The 24613-nt window shown below is 25.3% G+C and overlaps 1 protein-coding gene across 4 annotated transcripts in view; it reads right to left on the bottom strand.

The window, feature by feature from the left end:
- Positions 1–24613, bottom strand: part of LOC113551315 (octopamine receptor beta-2R-like) — a 172239-nt gene that overhangs the window by 92231 nt on the left and 55395 nt on the right. For all 4 annotated transcript variants that reach the window (XM_026953489.1, XM_026953486.1, XM_026953487.1 and 1 more), the window contains one exon: positions 5068–5135. The gene's annotated coding sequence lies outside the window, so the exon portion shown is untranslated. The remainder of the gene's footprint in view (positions 1–5067; positions 5136–24613) is intronic.

Raw genomic sequence — 24613 nt, 5'->3', positions numbered from 1 at the left:
CGAAGTCGATAAAATATTGTTTTATTTGTATGTTATGAAAAAAAAAGGATGTAATAATAAAATATAGGTAGTTGTATGGTAATAACGAAACCGATGACAGAGTTCCGACAAGGGTGAAACGCACTACTGGCAGCATTGCTGCTGCATACGTCGTTAACATTTATATCGTAACATATCGCATAAAATAATAAAATAATATACCTACGTATGTACAAGAAACGTATGACGATGAATGGGTGTGTGTGAAAGTTTATTTAGAACCAATTTTGTAGACGGGTGGAGACAGGTTTGACGTCGAGTGGCTTGGATGGTAGATTAGACTAGGGTTTGGTAAACTGCATATTTTAAGCTCTACAATAGTAGCTCAGTGCGCTTGCCTATTCACGACCATTCAACCGTCATCACTGCCACCGTCATCGTTACTACCACAAAGTACGTGATTCGATGAAGGTGAGGTTACAAAATTGTATTACAGAACAAATTAGGTGTGCGTGTGTGTGTGTTTATGTGTAAATGATAGACGAGGTAACACCAGTGGTCTACAAAGGTTTGGAAGCAGATGGTGGTATGGCACAAGGGAAATAGTACTGAACAATAAAAGCATTTTAACGGCATGTAGGTGAACTACATCCGAGGTGTATTTAGGTATAACGGTGGAGGTAATACGAAGAAGACGATGTATATAATACACACACACACATGCAAACATATGACAAGTGTATACTAAAGCCTGAGGGATATGTGTGTGTGTGTGTGTGTGTGTGTATGTAACAGCGGCAGATTCCTCTTTAGGGCACCTGTGTAAGAAATTACACATTTTTTACACGTTTCCCTTTTCTCAACTGTACTCGAATTTATCCGGCCCCACTGTTAAATAAGAACGTTTCTCACCGATAACGAGCAAGTGCCTTGGAGGGAAAGTAGGTACACGTTTTATCGGTGTGGCCGCGTCAAGTAGTTGCCGAAAACGTACACGTAGTAAAGTAGTTTTACTGAAGAAAAAATAGCCTCACATAAGAAACAAAACGTGTAAACGATTGTTGACTGGAGCTGAGTACGAGTACCTGCAATGTAACGACTGTATAGTATTACGACAGGAACAAAATGTAGAATTGTGTTCGAAGTGAGAGATGCATTGCAAGGGAGAGAGAAAGAAGAAAGAAACATAGGTAAATCGATAAACATAGATAGGTAGTTGGATAAGAGGATCCAAGGATAAATACATGTAGGGAAAAAATCGTGCAAAGCGACAGGTAGAAAAGTGTAGAAATAGGTACTCACGTAGACTGCGGAAAAAATGTGGACATGACATTTGAAGAAAGGAAACGAAAGAAATAAAACAAAAACAAAAATGTGGCACTAAATTTCAGATAACCTGATGTGATTTTGCTGGTGGAACATTTCAAAAGTTTTTTTCGAGATTACAGCAAATTATTAATTAACTATGTCATTGTATGATATAAGAAATACCAAAATGACAGCAAATTTGAAACAAAGGCATCGAATTAAAATATCATAAGCTATTGAACTCGAAAACGATTTAATACATTAACTACAACAAACTGAAAGTAATATTTTATATTCTTTTCCAAATTATTATTTTCAGCGTTACATTTATTGATATAAAATGGTATACGTAAGTGTACACGTTAAACTTACTGTAATTTGATTGATAACAGACAGAGTAATCGTTAAGATACTTTAAATCACTTCACTCATTCTTGTATTGGTACGAGTATTTCCATTTTATTAAACTCAATGCTGATCCGATTTACAGCTTTTGAAAACATATTTTACAACGTAAGCAGAAATCAACTATATTCATAATAATATGCAATTTTATTTAAATTATAAGTACTTAATGACATGTCATTCATTTCAATTTATTTCAATCGTTTTTAGATGGAATTTCTCAATTAATATAATTAATACCTATTTTAATTATTTATATTATATTTTTTATTTAAAGTTAATAGAATCAGAATAGAAAATTTTCTTTATAAAACATAAAATAAAATTTCTATTTGATTTTTCAAAAATAACATACAATTTTAATTTCATGTAGGTATTTAAGAACATTATTAAAATTTAAGGATCCATCATTACAAACAATTTGAAAAATTTCAAAATCATTATAAGGTACTAATAATAAACACTTTAAATAGTAACTTTCATATTGTTATAATCAAATTATAAAATAGAAACAATTTAACTATCGTATATTATTATGTTCACAGTACAACAATATTTTAAGGAAATCTACTATAAGCACTACATGTGAAGTAAAAAGCCTATTAAATTTAAACCTAATTTAAGATTATTTTGAATGTCTAAAGTCTATTTAAAAAGACATTATTGCATATAAATAACTCGTAAATCACAATAGCTTAATTTTATTTTAAAGTAAAAAATAAATAAGTAAACTAAGTTTTATTTTGAAATCTAATTATTACTATTAAAATAGTATTTATGGCAGATGTGGCGTCAACATTAAAAATCATTATAATATCGTGTAAAATATAATATGTGTCTTAATTGAAAAACAAGAAGATGTATAAGTGCCTAAATATTTTAATATTTTAATAGTCAGTATTAAAATGTCGGATTATGCTATGTTAACAAAATCCCTTATATATTCCATATTAAGTAAAGATGGATACTATGAAACAATAGTAACACAATTCAAATACAAAACTTTAATCAAACAAATATAAAATAAACAAATAAATACAATACTATAATTTATTGTTTATGAAATTCTTAAATAAAGGGAACATGCAATTATTTTGATCAAAAACTGAATGTCATAAATATTTTAATAAAATCATATAAAATGTTTCTGCACTTACTTTAATTAAATTCTTTTTTAATTAAATAACAATATTATAGTCCCAATCATCAAACTATACACAAAAATTTGATAAAAAATAATTTTTAAATGTAGGTAGGTAGTACTGCTATAAACATCTGCTATTCATGAATAAAAGTGAAATTGTTTATTTATTGGCAATACTGGAAGCCGTAATAAATTTTAATGAATTATTAAATCAGATTTTTTTTTAACACAGGTACCTATAATCTAGTACAGTTACAGCATTCGTATTAGATATATTTTTTTATTGCATGTATATTGTATACAATCCCAAACAAAGATAAAATATAATTCAATATCTAAAAATAACAACCACATTTTACTAATAAAACACAACTTTGTCTTGTATTAATTACTATCCACAATTATAATAATTGTTAAATGTTTTAAATTTATAGCTGTATGAAATATATTTTAAAACCAGGTGTAAGTTGTTTAACAAAAAAGAAACTTACAGTTATATTCATATGTCGTTAATTTATTCTTAAAATTAATTTTTATAAAAGTACCTACATATTATAAATGTATTTAAAAAACTTTTTTGTGCAACTGTGAGTATTTAAATACTTTTTTAAAAGTATTTTTTTATGATACTGCTTTTGAAGCTCTTTTGTACATATATAAATTAAAATCAAGCCTTGAATTATTTTAATTGCTGAATTTTTATTACTTTGCATTTCCTTATCAAGTTAATCAACACAAAAGAAAAAAACAAAAGATTTATTTTTAATTATCAGCACATCTTACTTTATTCGAAAAATAACACACAAATAAAAGTATACATGATGAAATATATAAATACTTTTAACTATGCAGCATGCATAAATATTATATAACCATAACTTCCTGAATAATGCAAGACGAATATTAACTGTGGGTAGGCTTACATTTGTATATTAAAAAGCATTCATTGATCGCGTACAATTTAATAAACCAACAACCAACCAAACAATTCATTAAATATTTCTTGTCATATTCCTATTGAAAACGTACACATCGCAGTGAAATAGCATTGTAAACAAAGTTTATGATCAGTAATAACACGATTTTTAGTAAAATAAAACATTATTTAGTGTACTTATAATATGATTTGACTTATGGTGAATCTTCATACATGTACATTGTACATAATATGTATTACATTTTAATTCCACTCTAAATCGTGCATAAGAATGTATTCAATATTAATCAATATTTTTACTAATAATATTATGGCCTTTATAAATAAAGCATTAATACATGAATTATTGAATATAATGAACAAAATAAGTAAATATGTATATCTGCTATAGTAATAACTAATAATACTAAATAATACTATTTTCACGCATTTTCAATAAATTATATTTTTAGATGATAAAATGAAATAAAATAAATTTATCCATATAAATTACATTATTACAGAATATTAGTTTTAAATGTTTATTTTATTTTATATTGTTATTTATTTATTACAAGTGTCTCAATTAAAACTTTTATGTATTTTTGATTTAAATTCATATTTCTAAGATATTTTCATTTAGTGACTTATTGTAGCCTGCTATAATAAGTTATTATATTTTATAAAATTATTTTTAAAATATTGAAACCGTTATTTATAATAATTATCTTAAAATAATAAAAAACATTTTTTTTTTTTACCTAACAAAACCTTTTAATGATAGAATGTTTTTCTCTTACATGATAAATTATAAAGAGTTTCCTTTGTATATGCACTTATAGAACCGTATAATACATTTTCGATTCGACTAGTTAATGGTATAATATTATAATGAACCAAATAGCATAATGACAAATGACATAATAGTTAAGCTGGAAATGATATAAATAAAACTCTTGCTTAAAATATAAAATAAATGATAAACACATGTGAGCAATGATTAAGGTTAGGAAATTTATAAATCCAAAGAATTATTTTTTATTTTGAAAAAGTAACAATGTTTTTTTTCATTAGTAATTTAACCTCAGATGTGTTCATCTATATTACGTTTTATTATCAACTCGTCTTCTTTCCACAAATTATATTAAATATCTAACTTAGATTTAAACATTATTTTTGACATATTATGACCAATGGCCCTGTGCCATCTATTCAATTTTTTTAGTCGGGTTAACTCCTCTGTTTTTGTTTTTCAATATTACAAATATAAATATGATATTAAATTATTCTATATATATGCAACTATTTTAATTACCTGATGTGCATTTTAAGTGTATCAATAACGTATTGCTTTCTGAATTGTATGAAACTCGTACTATTAATCTGAAAAAAACCAAAACAAAATATGTCTAGTATAGTTATCAGCGTTATGCATAAGACAAACCGTGCTATCATACGAAACTACAACATTTTCATAGATAAATTATTTATTGGTAATGACATTACCCCTAATATTATATCCATTTAATTTGTAAACTATAAATATACTTAAATGAAATGAAATTAAAAAAAAAAAATAGTAATAAAAAACATTATTTAAACGTATCGATATCGAGTTTATTATTATTTAATTATGATCCCTATAATTTCATTTAAATGTCACCTTACCATTATAAAAATGGAATAAAAAATATTTTTTTACCATACATCTATTGGTTTTCTTTTACTATTTTTTATACCAATGTTAACTTATACGTATAATGGTATAGGATACAAATATTTAAAAAGAATATTTATCAAAATTTATATTTTATATAATAAAAATAAAAGTATTTAGTATATTGAACATAGAAAAAAAAATACCTAGTATGCAAATATGGTGATTTTTATCTTCGTAAAGATTTTCTTTCAAAGTAAAGAAAGACTTACAATATTGAACGAAGACCTTTGGAAAATATTATTAAAATATGATATATTCAAATAAATTAACTGTTAAAAGTAATATTTATCATTACCACGATTTATTTATTTAAATATATTAAAGGAAAAATGGAAAGATAATCATCGTAAATTAATATTTGATAAATAAAATTACGTATTAAGATAATTTTTCTTTCTTTTTACTCTTGTGTATAAACAAATAAATTCCAGTATATTTAACAGTTAAAGATAGTTATATATTTCAACTAAATACTTATGATGCTTTTAATATACCTAAGTTGTATGAAAGCAGTATTTGATAGCTACTTAAAACGCAATTTACACTGTTTGACTTAATTATCTAGTAGAGTATTCAAAAATATATATTTACATTGAATTAGATAGTTAATGTATTATAATGAAAAAATAAATATGCTCTTGGCTTATGATTATTTATTGCTATAGTTATTTTAACAAGCTGAATTACATAAATACTATGAAAAATATAGAAAATACATAAATATAGGTATACATTAAATAGGTTTTCCTTAGATCTGGTTATTTGTAGAAATTAGCTAAAATTAAAATTAATACAACGATAACTGTTATCATAATATTTTTGTTATTTAATATTTTCTATGAAAAATAAAAAGTAAATATTTTAATAATAAATAGTTAGAACATAATAAAAAACTATTATGTTGTAAGTGGTTTAGAGTAAATCTAACTTAACCTGACTAATGCTGTTTGATATATGCGATCTGCCTGCACTATAATATATATTATAATATTATACTATATTATATTTCTCGTTATTATCAAATTATCGTACTGTAATCGCTATTGTATAGTTAAAACTTAGCATAATACAATATAACACGACTTGCATAAAAAAAAATTAGTTTATAGTGCATCAATTATATATATCTATATATCACGACAGGTTGGTAAGGTACAACAAGATTTCGGCATATGGATATACCCACGTAACCGTCAATCATAGCGAAAACTTCGTAGATCTCGAAATGGTAGTACATATATAAAGAAATTGTTTGTCGAGGCCCTTAAAGACGAAAATTGTAAAATCTATGTTTAGAAAAAAACCTAATTTAGTATGATATAGTGGTAATTTTTTTTTATATTATATATAAAAATGATAATATTCATTTTTGAATTTTAATTTTTTGAATTTAACTAAATAAAAATATTTAAAATAATTCATCATCGGATTTGGTAGGTCTGGTTAAATACTGTATGCATAATAGAGCTGCATACTAATAGTATAAATATAGAATTAGTATAATTTATAATACTAAAATAATAATCATTAAAATATTTCTTTCTATGAAATTATTTGAAAAATAAATCATTTTATTTTTTTTTTACTTCTTTGCTAAATAGACTTCTAAATTGAATATAATAGTATTTAACATAAAACCTCACAATATTTTAGTTTATCACGCGACATTTTTTCCGATTTATTTATTTATTATAGATCGTATTCCCTATAATAGGTACATTTTGTTTGTTGCTTAATTTTTTTGGATACAAATCATAAAGTATAACAATATAACAACCAAGAGGTTCCAATAAAATTTGACATTCAGTCCGATACTGTACTACTTGCTACTTAATCTCGATCAAGAACCAATTCTATTTTTTCCATAATATAGTAAATAAAACACACTCATCACTGACACGATTGGTTTATATGAGTCGTGCCCACCTGGTCTCGAGCATACTTATGATATCATACATTTAATATTTTTCATATCGGTGACTACTTATCACTTATTGACACTAAAATAGTGAAACAAAAAAATTGGTGTATTACTATTTTTATTTAATATCATATGATTCATCTATATAAAGATGTTATTACTTGAGTTATTTATGAATAGATAATTACACGAAGAAAAATCAATTTCCAATTAGGAGTTAAGAGAATTTCATCGTGAATTGCATTTATATATTCGTAAATTACCAAAAATATCTGACTTATTGTACTTAAATTCAAAAAACGATTAAAACATAAATTAAGAATGTATATTTTTCCAAATATAAACTGGAGTGTAAACAGTTACAATTATTATTAATTATATAACGGTTTACCTCATGTATTTTTTTTTATACAAGTATACACTATACACTTATAATTAATTAGTTGTATTTTTTTTTATTAAAATATTTATACTATAAAGTAAATATAAAAATCATCAGAAGTAAATAACTCAATGTGTGATTTAAAAATTATAAATGAAAATGCAAATTTAATTCTCAATAGTTAATTTTTATTACCTTTACTTTGTATTCAAATGAATTATATTATATTATCATTATTATTAAATGTGTAGTAAAAATTCTTTGATTAAAACTAGATTGGCATGGTTAAAACAGCAAATTTGTTAAATTGTCTTATATAAAGAATTCGTGAAAGCTATACCTATTATTACAATATATTTCCAACGAAGTAATGCAAATTATATATCTTCATAGTTCTATACTCGTGCAAGAATAATTTATGCTGTAGAGAAAAATGAAACCTTCCTACAAAGGTTTTAATCATAGCGTCTCATTCAGTAAAACTTTTAATTATTTTTAGTGGTAGTATTCCATTATTATTTTCGAAATTCATTAACCAATAATGAATGTTTTTTTTTTTTATTTTTTTTTTTTTTCTATAAAAGAACAAACTATAAAAACTTTTCAATATAAAGAATGAAAAAAAAAACATTTGCTTAAACTCTAATTAATTAAAAAATATTATATTATATATTCAATATGACGTAGGTACAACTATTATTTATAACTATCAGCTCACATGGTCTAGATTACTTAGTGTAACTAAAATTAGCTAAGTCACACACGTGAGTTATTATAAATAATGTACATTATATAATAATCATAATATATATTTAACAATAAGCTGAAAAATTACTATAGTATTTGTTAAATGATTCTTATTAAAATAAACAGTAATGAACTGTGATGGTATGAAAATTATAATTAAATATCTTATACTTGCGTTTCTAATAATGCTATTTGCAAATACTTATCTAATAAAAATATAGCTAGTTCATTGATTACCTATACAGTGAGTATGATTGAATTAATTGAAAACATTTTATTTACTTATAAGTTATTTTTTTATATAAAAAGTAAGAGTACTTTTAATCTATCGATAATATTAAGTGAATTTATTTTAATTAAAAAAAAAAAAATATGATGATAAACACTTTGTATAAATAGCTATCATTTTACAAACTGTGATTAGAAAAATAAATTGTAAATGTTTATGTATTTTTAAATATTATTGAATAAATGATTTAATACATATTCGTATTTAAGTTAAAAAAAAAGTTCATGATATTATGTCATAATAACTGTAGTAATAATTAACAGTATTTCTTTAAATGTATTATAATCGATATTGAAGATACTGGATAAAAAAACAAAATATGAAAATCAAACAATTGTAACTAATTTAAAATACATGTACACCTAGTTAAAATTAGCGTGACAAAATATTTTATTCGTAGAAAAATTAAAAAATTTTAATAGTTTCACTATATTGTGCATAACAAAACAAAATAATATAAAAACCCAATGATCAATAAATACATTTTTTTTTAACTTCAACTAAACACGTTGTTAATCTCTATAATAAACTAAGCTTCAGTCGTATATGCAATATTAATCGTGTTATTCTTTTCTAACTATGTATACATAATATAATATACCTATTAATCTTAAAATGAAAATACTTATGGTCGTTTAAAGTTCGAAAAACGTCCTATGAACACCACACCAGACCAAGACCACTTTTGAATAAGGTGATTTATTATTCCCATGTTAAATTTTAAACAAAATAAATATAATCAAATGCATGTGTTTTTATAGTGCAGAAACTTAAACGATTTTTGAGTATATGCTTGTTATCTGAATTATTGCATAGTAATTGGATTTTTAAAAAACAAGTGTATGCAATTAATATTTAACTTTATATTTTTACAATAACGATTTTAAGTAAGATATAAACGAATTTACGACCTATATATTAACAATTATAACAATTGATGAAAATAAAAATGTATTCGTATATATATTTGCTGTCCGATTGAGTTATATAAGATAATGCATCTATTAATTATCATTATTTTAATAATTCATCTATTTATAGATTATAATAGCATCATCGTGTGCGAATAATTATGGTATTTAATGACGAATTTGACGACCGTTGCCTTGAGCCTATACCATATTATATTTTTATATACATGTATTATTATACTGTAAAATAAGTATATATGTATGCATGAATGTTTTTTTCATGAAACTTCAGGCACCGTATCTATGTGAACATAATATTTTGTACTCGCACAATATTAGTTTATTATTTTACTGTTCGTTATTCCACGGTAGTACTCGACAATTTTACATTTTGAGGTCACAATAAGTTTTTATATTAGATTTGTTCATATTTGTAATTAATCATACCACAATATACAATATAAAACTAGTTTTTTAATATTGTTTAATATAATATCCGATTTTTAAGTAAGAAACGTAACGGTACAGTTAATACTTATAACGTTTTGATCATTATTCTCTCTGTCCGTTACAACATTATTCTCCGTAGCGCTACAATGGGAAATGTCAAAAATTAAATTACAAAGGACAGAAATAAAAATGTATATTCCGTGTTATCCAATACGATCCGATGAACAATGAATCATTTTATTTTTATATCCACGGGTTCGTTGAGTGCCATTATATTATGGATGTATATTGTATACATAATGTATAATATATAAATATAATTTACCAATTATTGTAAATAATTCGAGTTTAATGAAAAAAATATATTGTGCAAGATATTGTTAATACATTATCTATTATAATATACCAATTATCAATACATTTCCAAAGTGCGATATATATATATATATATATTTAATTCTTATAATTTTTTTTATTTATTTTAAACATGAAAATATTTTCAGATATTTACTACCTATATTACATATTCTTGTTTATCCTATTTTTAACAAAATATAATACCTAAAATAAAATGCAATCAATATATACCTATATATATATATTAACTAAACAAACAACCAAACTTAACCTATAACTATAAATGTTATATTGAATGCTTTCACAAATTATCGTATTAATTATTAGTTGCGTAAGTAATACAATTAAATGGTTTCAATGTATTAAATGTTAGAATTTAATATTTAAATTTTACAAAGATTAAACGTCTAGGAAATACTAAAGAAACTTATTGTATGCAATATGTACGTACTAAAATAAGTTTAAGATGGATAGTTAGCGATCAAATACATAAATTATATGTCAGGATGGCGCTTTATTTCTAAGTACGGTTCTGACTGAACACTTATTATTGATTATAATACTACGAACGTATGGATATATAATCAAAAGTCACCTTAAAAGAATCGTTAGATCTTATTATAACACACGAGGAAAAAATACGTTACCTATAATTCGAAATATATCATCGTCTTATTCTGTTTTGATGAGGCGCCTAACCCAATAATCCAACTTACGACGACGCCGTCGTAATGACATGGACATTTAAAAATGAAGACACGAGACTAGATTAGAGACAAAGTTAAAACAGTATTTAGGTTGGCAGCACGGCACAATACGGGACAGTGTATCGGCTGCACTATAGATGATACTGTTGCAAGCTTGTGCAATTGTTAAGTAATTGTGTAATAATATTATTAGAAAAAAAATATACTGGGAAAGCGGGGGGCGCAACAGGGTTTCGACATTTTTCTAAACTGGACATTCGCGGTACTATACCTTCGAAAATAATAATTATTTATACCTCCGCGTAATTATCGATAACGTTATCACAATCGAAACCTCAGTCGATGGACGACGATTAGTTGCTTGTTGTCTATTTTTACTACACTCAATTCGATGTTTGGTGCAGTTATACATAATTAAATATTATACGAATTCAATGACCAAGTATTATTAATCTTGCGGTGTTCTCATTTTCGCGATGAAAACGTTGTTTTGTTATAAATTGTATTTTGCGGTGCAATGGAATGGAACAGCAGTATGTTTTATTATAAGATAAAAAAATATACTTGTATAATAAGTCAATACCGCGTAGGATAAATATGCCTTTAAATAATATGAGTTATATTAATTCTGTAACACCGTAAATTATGGTTATTGGAAATATATCGATGAAGAAGATGATGATGATGATGACGATGATGATGATGATGATGATGACGATGTAAACGAACTATATAATTTAATTTAATAATCGTTACGAAAATATAATTAATTGAAAACTGATCGAACTGAATGTTTTGTTTTCAAGTCGGATATTTCCAGGCATTAAGACACCTATAAATAATGTTTATTTCATTGTACCATATGTTTTAGAATGGTACACCGATTTATATAATTATTTATTACAAGATCAAAAATTACACAAATAACTTATAGGTAACTTATGGCTTGGACTGAGTTGCATTTGTACTTTGTTTTAGTATCGTTGCAATTTATTACTGTGAAAATACCAATTTGTTTTACTGATTGTATTCTTTTAAATATATAATTATTTTTGTTTAGTGTAGTTTTTTGCAATTTTAGATAATATTATTTTTAAATTAATTCTTATTAACAAATTCTATGTTCAATTCCTACTATGTATAATGTATATTAATATGAATATGATAACATATTTTATTTTAGTTACTATTGTTACGTGACTAAAGACATTATGTGTGACCGGATCGGAATTGCCGCACCGGATATAATTATTTCCAATCTGCAATATACACTCAATTTGCAAAGATCGTTGCGTCTTAATTTCGTTAAACTTAATATTTTTATAAATATTAAAATCGTATTAAAATAAAATTGAAATTCTAAAAGGAAAATTAGGGTTTGAGTATTATTTAAAAAAAAAAATACATTTTATAGGTTTACAATAAATTATAAATTATTAATATATTATATTATAATCGCACATATAAATTCAAATTTTAAATAGCATATTTGTCAATAAATTTCGATATTTTTTCAATGTAAAAAACTTTGATCGTTATGTATATTTTAAAGCGTATATTATAAAATATTATTTAATAATATTAATTATTTATAGAATTTTAAATTTTAAACAGTATTATCGTTAAATTTTAGAATTTCGTTTTCCATTATAATAACAAATTTAATTTAAAAAAATTGACAAGCGTGTGTGTAGTAGTCAGACATCCCATTTACCCGTTGTCTTCGTTCGATTGCGATGCAGCAGTATTTACGTACAATATGCTACAATGGATATTATAATAATATATTAACAATATATTTAATATGAATAGTGAACATATTATACTGTTACAATATACTACACGGCATTATAAATGAGATTAATTAATACAACACATTTCGATTTCTCCAACATAGAATTTATACATTTTTTATAAATGATACATGAAACTATTATATTGTATTTAGATTTTATTTTTATATTCTTAAAAAGTAACTTAGATACAGTATTTAGATATTAAATTTAACAAATTAACTCCTGACCACTATTTTTATCAGAAAAATTCAAAACCACTCGATCAAGAGCTGTTATAAATCTTTAAAATTAATATTGAGGAAAAATTGTGTATTCCTAGTACAGCACTTTGTAAGTAATTTATTGTTTGCATATAAGTACGTATTATTGAGTAATAGATTTATGAATATTTATATTTCACATATTAATAGTAATAATTATCTATAATATACTTGAAAAAGAAAATAATAAATAAATTAACTACTGTTTACCTAGAATTTATAAATTAACAAGTATTTTATTGAAAATATAATCTAAACCATATCGTCTAAAAAAATACACAATACTCGTATATGAAACAAAAATATAGTACAGTAAAATCCTGTAACAACGAACTCCAGGGGACCGAATTTTTTTACAACAAAATTTTCGTTGTAACGAAAATTCGAATAAGCTCTTTATAAGCCTTACTTTTCGGCAGGGGACTTCTATGACTTTCGTTATAACGGGATTTTTCGTTGTATTGGTAATCGTTGTAACGTGGATTTACTGTATATTATTTTCTATTCTGTGATTATCCCAAATCTAAAATAATTAATTACCAGACTACTTAATACATAATATGATATGGTTTTGGATTGAATATTGTACCGGTTCAGTGCCTCCACGTGTTTTCCTTTAACGGAGGAGCTTAGAGACCAGTTATGAGTTGGTTGTTTTTTCTCGTCATTCGATTCACCGAATAATAAGTAAAATGTGACTAATAACCTAATAGCTAATAGGTATAAATATAATAATTGATTTGACTCTTTCCTGTTTAACGTATTGGCAATTAGCATGCCCATGTTAACTCATATTACAAATTACAACAGAATATGCCCAGCAATTAAATAGAGAGACTTGATTTATTGATTAATCAATAGTATATCGAACTACTACCGATACAACTGTGCCGGACAGACCACGTCACATATCACAATATTCACTATTGAGTTATAATTAATTAAATGTTATATTTTATTTAAGTGTAATTATTCAAATTATGTTTTTGAGTTTCAAATGTATATTAATCTTACTATTGTTCAATTAGAAAACATCATTTATTTATTCGACACTTAATAAGAAAACTAATTTTTATAATTATTTAAATTATCATTACTTTCTAAAAATTGCAAGAAATATTATTAAGCAATAAACATATATAGCATGAGCACACAGATACAAATGTTTTACAATCAAGACAATAATAATTATTTTACTTTAAATATTTTGTTTAGTAAACAAAAAAAATTTTATATTTGTTTCACAATAATACAAATTAGTTTTTTTCTCAAAAAATTATTATCAATTATTTTTCTTTTATGAAATTTTAGAACCAGATAGATATTCGTGCTTGAATATTATCTTTTATTATGTTACCTTCGTAATAATGACGTATATCCAGTGTCCCAATCACAAATAGTCTCACATATATTGAATATTGATATATTATAAATATTAAAAATATATCACGCATTGATATAATATTATAATAATTTGTTATAAAATGGTAATAGTATTGTTTATTGTTAAAATATTATCGAAATATAATATATATATTACATTTAAATGTATTATATTTTAGTTGAGCTTCCGCCTGTAAAATAAATAAATAAAATATGAATATTTAAAAATTTTATTTTTGTAATGTGTAGTTTTTTGAGTCCTTGCCACTTTTTTGAGCAGTAAAAATGTTTCAATTTTCAAATAGTTATAGTTTTAATACTACTTTATACAAGTTGATGGTTTGATTGGTTTAAAGTAAAAAATATTAAGTTATATTCTAAATGATACTAACCTTGAAGGTGGAGGGGAACAGAAAAAATTCGGTGTTTTTATTAAAAATACATTTTGACAAAAATAAAAAAGTTCTACTAACGTATTTAATGTGTCTAATAGTTTGGTTTATAAATAAATTAAATGATTATTTTTTAATAATAATAATAATCTTTATGGATATAAAAGAACGCATTTTTATACTCGAATTTTGTGACGAAATTATTTAATTTTTTTCCAACTTTTTTTCACAGTGTTGTTCCAAATCCTCTACTGAGTGTCACCACGTCACCCTATTTTTAATTTTGTGGAGGGTTGTACCCTCTAAGGTTACGGTATTTTAACTTGTAAATTAAATATTTTAATGATTTTTTTTCACAATGCAGTACCAAATACTTCTATGAGTGATCTATTATTTCAAATTTAATTTTGTCCGTACTTTCATTTAGGCTTTAAATATTTTAACTATAATGAAAAACCAATGTATATACGAATGGACTATTTTATATTAACACACGAGCAAAGGCAGATTATTCAGCTAGTGTATAATATTATAATACAATGCTATAATAATATTAATACAAATAATAACAATAAATACAGTTCTGTCGAAATAAATATTCTATAATCTATTTATAAGTACGTATTGTTCTATTACCTATTACCCACTTTAAATACCAATTTTAGTCTATTTAAGTTTTACGCGTAACATATTTTTAAATTTTATTATTTATTTTAAATATTTCCATATTAATTTACGTTTATAGTATATTATAATATATATTTTATTACTACCTATCTACTATTGTGTTTAAAGACTTTTGTAATTATTTTAAATGACAACATACAAGTACATTTTTAATGTCACATTTCAAAACTTTTTTGTATAGTTTTAATGAATATATATAAATGTTATTACAATATAGAATATTAGTTATAAGTATTCTAAATTTATATGAGAAGAGTATTGGACCAACGTTTTTGTTTAACTTCACTCTGGTCATCTTAACTTCAAATACATTTACTAATGAAAATACAATCTTACATTTAATTGTTTATTTACATATTATACATAATATGATCGATTGGTCTATGTATTATTTGTCTACAATAAACGATTTTTACTTATAATTTGTATTTTTTATATATTTCGTTATATACCTATATACATAAGTTTTATGTTTTTTTTTTCATTATCATTGTTTGTTTTTTTACCACCATATTATTATTATGACGATAAGACACAGTTATTTATCACTCACGTGTTAAAACTACTTCAGGAAAAGTGACAAGCAGAGTCGTAGTCAGTAAATGGAACTGTATAATAATAGGAATACACTGACAGAGTTGCACACGCAATATTGACCTCGAAATATCGTAAATGTAATCGTTTCAATACGAACACACTGACGTGCAGGAATCACAACCATCGGAGGGTATAAACGATACAAACCGGCAATTTATCAAAACTCCTATCCGAAGGGTTGTCATCCAGGAAAACCGCCCAAAAGTTAATTTTCTCTTTTCAACCGAAAGACGTTTTATCAGTTTTTGTGTAGTCGTTTTGTACCACGGCCGACGTGATACTGCTGGTATAAACTATGTAATTACAGAACAGTTTGATTAATCGAAGAATTGCAGCTCATTCCAATTTTATTTCGTTAATATCAATTTTAATATTTTGATACGAATATATATCAAAATATTACGTTGTAAGCCGTCGTGTTTTCGCCATACGAAGCATTATGATTGACATTCACTTTAATTACATAACAATAATAATAACTTATATAAGAAAATATAAATTATCCCCTATAAATGTTATTATTATTATTAATTAAACGTTTTCAAACATATAATGTGTTTTTAATTAATTATAATTGATTGGAAAAACAACGTTTTGAACAACATAAAAGGATAAAAATGTAGTATTTGTATGCATAATCATAAAATGCTATGTGATTAATAGCTACAGTTTACTAATATGGTTTAATATTTCCTACGCAGTGTTATATTACCATTATGTTTTTTTTTATTTAAATCAAATAATAGAAAAAGGTTTGAATATAATTCTTACTAAAAAATTTACAATTTACTCTAAACGTATTTTTTTTATTCCTACGTTAATTATAAATAATACGGTTTATTCCAAAACCAATCAAAATATCATCTGTAAAAGGACATTAACCAAACATTAAAGGATCAATTATAAAATTATATCCTGTAACGATTATAATAAGGTAGATAAAAATATCCATTAAGTACGTTTTATTATTGTGGTCTCGAACAATTTTCGTTTGGTACTTACCTACATCAACTGGCCGAGGTTTTTGGGAAATGTATGGTAATCATGTCGGGGCTAGGTACATTTGGTGCGCAACCATCTGTATACATTTTTAAAATGGTAAATTGAATCCCATGAAAAAAAAAAGTGGTAGGTAAGTTGGGTTCGACTACTTACCTACCTTCGATTATTATATTTACTACCATTTTCATAAAATTGTAAATCACATCATTCGCGATATGACCGACATTTTTGCAGTCCATATCTCAATATTTCTAACTTTATTGCCTTATAGAGAAATTACTAGAAATACAGTCAAAGATGCATGTAAAATTAAGTAGCACAAGCTAAGAAAAAGAAAAGTACTGTCTAAAAAGAACGAAACTTCATAAAACAAATGACAAAGTAAACTATAAATAAGATAACCCGATTTGAGTTTGTTAAATCCGTATCATTTAAGTTTCTACCAAGAATTATAATTTATAATAAAATTAAAAATTGAAAAAAAAACATATATTTTGATTTAACTATAATAATTATATATTTTTTTAATTTATAATTCGTACAACTTATATCATAGTTATAAAATATATGTATTATTAAGTTATCGTCTATCAAATAATATTAGATAAAAAAAAAAAAATACATAATTTGTTCTTTTCTGAAACAATTTACCAACAACTTTTTTTTTCAGGGATCCAATTTACTATTCTTGATCGTACTGTGCAAGACTTTGCAATACATAAGAAAAACTATAATATTATACAATATTCAAGGTATATTAACTATTTAACCATTGCATAAGTACTAATATACACGTGTGTGAAAAAATGTTAATTGATCGCTGATGAAAATAATTTTAAAACCTAAAGATTGTCTGGTTTTAATACTAAAGCCCAACTGAAATAACCACTAGGCGCGTGACGGTCAACGTTCACTTTTCATGGCCACTGCAGCTTTATTATATACCATCGCATGGTATCATATATCATACAATGCTGTTCATGCACAACCATATATCGCGCATCGATTAGTTACGAACAACATTGCAGTCTCTCTCTCTTTCTCTCTCTCTCATATGTTTGTGACGATAAAATATTATCGTAGTAGAGCATATATACTGGCATTATAGCATAGGTACATTATAGTGTTACATTTTTAATTTATACACAATTTATTATTGTCATAAAGAAAATACAACCATGATACTATTCTATAGTTGTAGAATACGTATTACATTTTCTTTCTTATTTTTAAAATATCTTATTGAAAATTTGTTTTTACAATCAAGATATTTTTGAAATTATTTTGCCATTTTCCATATTATATAAATAATAAGATGATGCACTTATTCACTTAGTAACTAAATCTTACTTATACCGAGCGATATCGTTTACTATACCTTTATTTTGTTAAACCTGTTTAAATTCTGCAAAACGTGCAGTAGAACACACGTATTTAGAACAATTATACACTCAAAAACTTCTGGATTTTCAGTGTAAGGGTTGAAACTCGGGTATCTAACCTATTCATATTTCGATTAGAAAACGAAACATGCAGGACTCTCCAGATAGTATCGACAACCACTCCTCGAGTCTGCATTTCGGCAGACTAAGCAAATGAGAAATATTATATAGAGCGAATGGGTGGCCTCAAAGCGCATTACAATTGCTTATATAGTAGTTACTATAGTTTTCAAAGGGACGATTTGTCGCCGTGAACGTATATAAAGTCGAGCACACGTATTGCATAACAAACTTTGTGGGCAAAGTTGCCCGCGTATCATAAAACAATTTGATCAAGTTATTCTGCATATATTGTGTATACGGTTTTAGACGAGTGGCTGGTTAGTTTAAATTTATGATAACCAAAACAGAAACCATTGCTCAGTTCCCTGGAAAACTGTTCAGTATAATTGTTGGAAGTCATCATTATGCATCAGTCTGTTCCTCAAGAAATATTATCCTCTATTCAAAGACGTTACAATATTATAATTGCTAAAGATGTACTGTGAATATAAATATAAGTATATATTTCACATTTACTATACGTACAGAAAATGCTATTTACTATATATCTAGCACCAACAGACTTTAGTATAATCAAGGATTTGTGGTACTGACAGGTTTGATTGCCATTATTTGTAGCAACCGCTTTTGCCGCGTACTATGTTGAACTATCCACAGAAATATAAAAAAAATACAATTATTATAATACTTGTTGTGTATAAGACAGTAGTATTTATAGATACTATCTACCTGTATAAATATCAAATTCAATGTAAAAACGATATAAAATATGTCTATGCATTATGCTATTATGTAAATGTTTATTCTCTTTATGTTAATAAGTTTGCTTGAGATTACTGCTAGAAAATCTTTTAAGGAAGTTCAAACAAAGCTAGTCTTGAGATCTTTTATAACTATAAATCAAGTTTAGCCCCAGATATGGGCACCTTATACTGTATTTCTGTTATAATTATCGCTGGTCTTTCAAATGTATAATTTACTTAAACAAAAAAAAAAAAACTTTATAAACTTTAAACTTTATACTAATTTATCTGTACATTGTGTAATTTATTCGATAAGAAAATATGATGTACAGTTGAGTATCAAGAATCAATGTTTCATAGATGGACAGAGTATTCGTGTACATTATATATTTTTAAAAGTGGAATTATACACAATTTTCCATTAACCCGATAACTCCGATGCCAGAATACACGCGTAGTACAACGAAATATATTATTTAATAGTTTAACGTTTTAAAAACGTAATAAAAAAGAAACACGGTGTTGAAACCACACAGTTACCTTGTGGGCATTTTAAAAACATGCTTTAGAAGTGTAGACAATATCACGAAGTTACAACATGACCACCCATAATAATTTAAATAATAATGACAGCGGAGTGAATGCACAATGGACACGTACACGGAAATATAATGTGAGCATGTTACGGGTTTACTGTCAATGTATCGTATCAAAAATTAACTTGGTAACATGTAAACAATATAACACCTTAGCGGTCCATCGCCTAACGTCATATCATGGCTAAATAATATTTATTTTACGGGAAAAGTAAAATATTCTTTTTTTTATTTATAAAAAATAATTTTTAAAAAGATAACAATATTATGCAGATTAAACTCTTAATGTGATACGAAAACATAAGTCAACACAAAAATGAAAAAGTTTCGACGACTAACTTTATGTTAATTTGTAACGAAGAATAGTTACATAGGCAATACACTCCGCGTACTTAGAGAATAAGCACAAATTCCATTGAAAACAGAAATAAACATATTTTATGTTGACTTTTTGGTATTGTCCAGGCGTCAAATTTGTTTAATTTCAATTATTTTTCTGTATTTATTATATAATAAGTATTATCGTAATGAGATCCTTCTCAAAATATTAGTTAAAATTTTCCTATTTTATATAATAAAAATAAATATTTAACTAGCTGCTAAATCAACAAAATAACTTATAAACGATTCTAAAACCACGGATAAATTATTTTTCTTCAAAATTTATTTAATACCCAACACGGCATAGATATAAATGTTGGAAACCCTCATTTTAGACATGTATAATATTTTAATATCGATTGTATCTTTAAGTGCATATAGACACTCATATAATTATTATTTTTATATTATTATTATTATTTTAGGTAGATAGGTAGGTATGGAGTATATACTTGTTCAACATAGTTCCTATGCAAATACACGGTATACGGTTATCAGATGTTCAGTGTTTCGAACGCATTGTTATAGGATATTATGTAAATTTCATGCAATAAAGAAATTATTGGTGCGAACAACTTCAACCGCATTCTTTGCGAAAAGCTCTTCCCCGGGATATGTAAAGTTAACGCGCCTTACCCCGGGTAAACACGCACAACTATATATTTATATATAAATTATTATTATTTATTACGCTATGTAGTTGTTATCGTTAACAAACGGCCAATGTTCGATTATATTCAAAGAATGGATTCAATTGTCTTTGTGAAACGAATGTTGTGTAGTGATAATATTACTCGCTGTACAATGATCATTATTCATATACTAATAAAGCGAAAGAGAATGTTCATCGAATACGGTTGTTGAGCTGGTTGTTGTACAGATGACCCAATAATTTCGTAGGCACATGTGACTATGGTGATACTTTTCTTATATGCATACAATGTGTGTATAATATAATATTCTACACGTTGACCATCGTATATATTATAACTGCAAAACGTATCACTTATGCAAAGTACTCTGCAAGCCAGACAAATATTATCGCACAGTAGTAAAAATATACTATTGGTTTTATTTTTCTAGGACTTGAAAACGTGAGTAGAATTCGATATTTTAATGTGAATATTTTTATAACTTTACAACAGAAGTACATTAAACTATATGATTTATGTTGAGATATATTATTATATTGATAGGCACACAATTATTTTTCATTTTATGGTGTAATTATTAATACAAATATAAATTATATTAAATACATTTCAATAAAAATCAAATCTACATAATATCGAATTAAAAAATATGTATATTGGATTTTACGGATTAAAGAATAAAACATTCTTATTAAACCGTATTTCGATAGACTATTCAGTATTATTATTATTGCTGTGTATTGATAAAATGTAGGTATATGTTAATGGTAAACCGTATTTAAATATAATTTAAATAGTCATTTAGTATGATAATAATGAAGTCACTAATAGTACACGATTAAGTATTCACATAAATCTTTATTATTCATTTTAAAGAAATTTTAACTAAATTGTGTTATAAGTTGACGTGTTAAGCATAGTGATGAATTATTGTATCATATATATATTTTTTAATTACATCAAAAAAAGACATAAATAAAATTCTAATTTTAATTCTGTTTCAAACTTGATATTTTCTCAAGTGAAAGCTAATTTAATTTACGTTATGTATAAGAAGAATACAAATATTAAACAACTTAAATTATTTTGAATACAAACAGCAACACATTAATACATTATATACATATAAGATATATAAAAATATAAACATTCCGTCTCTACTAGTAAGTTCTCTTTACACAATCTCAAAGTTTTCAAATATATTGACCACAGACTGTGACATTTGATCATCTATATAACTCGTATGGTATTTTTATTGGCATTTCGGTAATACTGTTTATCTTAAAAGTTATCAAAAATTTTTTAATAATCGCTCTATTGATGATATTTAAACTCAAGTGTACATTTTTATATTAACCACCAACGTTTCAGAGATAAAATATTCTATGCCAATGTAATGACATCGTAATTGACATTGTGCATATATATCTATATATTATTTTAGATTTTTGGAGTATCGATCAATAAATAAACGCATTTATTAAATATTTAGATATATTTAGCTTTTATGACTGGAACAAGGTACGCAAACAAAAGTTATTCGTTATTTAAGTCGGAGAACATATATTTGTTTTCTTTTATATTGTTTTTATATAAATTAAACATTGTTTTATTGTTTATCAATCAATATTATAGTACAGAGTAAAGTTTATTCAGTAAACCATAATGGTTTTATAGGTAAGCGACAAAATTTCCATATGAATTCCTATCCATAAATATGTCAATAAAAAAAAAAGTCAAATGTTATAGTATCTGTTAAAATAAAATAAATAAATTATACACACATACGTCCTACACTATATACACTGGGTTGGAGTCTGTTACCTTGCTCGTGTTTATCATGCACGCGTGTTTCAGATATCTCTTGTCTATAATACATATTTATTGAAATCGTGTCTAAGGTTCATTCAGAGGTACTCGAATGTGTTCGACGGTGGCGTTATATTCGGCTATTATGTAGTGTTTTGGACAAATGCGTAAATGCGTAAATGCGTTCAACACGATGCCGGGATATTATTGGCCCGCGTTGCGCTACTGTATTAAGCTTCTTAATCACTATACTACCATATTCTATGCTGATGTGAACTCCAAGTATATATTATCAAACACAGACAGATGTATAATCATCTTAAACTGATGGGATTAAATCCTCAATTTTAATGAACAATAATACACGCAATGATCATACAGACGAGAGACAATAAAAATCAATTACTGGAATTGCTTAGAAATTTCCAGTATAATCCTGTATTAGTTTTAATTCGAAATCGCCTATATAAATATAGCCACCAGTATCTAAATATTTAAATTTTGCATTCATGAAAACTACTCTGATTAACTAAAACATAATTGATTTGTAATTAGTTTCTATACTATACATTTTATAATTTTTTTTAACATATTGTGTAATTAATTTAGTTTGCGACATAAACTACATATACATTACATTGTAATGTGTAATATAATTTATAGTCTTAAATAATCAAACATTTCGAATGTCTGCAAAAAATATGTCCAAAATATTTCGAAAATCATGATAATCTTAGAATATAATATGATAATATGAATATTTGAATTTTTTTTTTTTTTTTTGAATAATCGGAAAATGTATTTTATCAAAAACTAATATTGCTTAAACCATTCAATTTTTCAATATTTTTTCTTCCAATTAATTTATTCCATCGAAGTATCAACAGATTTTCTTTACCAGAAAATATTCTCAATGCTGAAAAAACCATCCATGGCGAAACAAATACATTTATCCATTCCGTTCTAAACCGACAAATTAATGTTGACTTATAAAAAATGGTAGGTATTATAATTCTTTATTTTATATTTTAATATATTTATATATAGAAACAATTAAAATCTATATAGGTACTTTAGTTGGAAAGTAATTAAAAACTTTCAATTGCTGATTAGGATTATGTAGCTTGAAAGGAATTTTCCTCGCTTTTGGATATCATATAGACAGCAATAATTTTATTTAGCCACGTAGGTATACTAATAATAATATTACAATAAATAAAATTACTCTATGAATTATTAAAAATCAAAAAACCACTTCTTCACTTTCTCTTAAAATATTGAGTTGAGTATTGGCGTTAACCCACTTTACACAAAATATGAGAAAGAGGGGGTTAAAAGTCGATAAAAAAACTTCTTTGTCAAAGATCAAAACTCGGTAAACTTTACTTTTTCTTTTATATGCCAATGTATTTGATAAACCCAGTTTGGAATATATAACATTAGACCTTTTAGGCAAATATATGTATGCTGTTTTGTGATCACAAAACTAAAATTGACTCAATCTGACAATTATAAAAATATTAAACAAAGGTTATATTTTTTGCTGTAGATTCTGAAGGTACTAGCGATAGTC

Source organism: Rhopalosiphum maidis, chromosome 2 (genome assembly GCF_003676215.2).
Source record: "Rhopalosiphum maidis isolate BTI-1 chromosome 2, ASM367621v3, whole genome shotgun sequence".
Lineage (NCBI taxonomy): Eukaryota > Metazoa > Arthropoda > Insecta > Hemiptera > Aphididae > Rhopalosiphum > Rhopalosiphum maidis.
The sequence above is the reverse complement of the archived record's forward strand: the minus strand, read 5'-3'. Positions and strand labels throughout refer to the sequence as shown.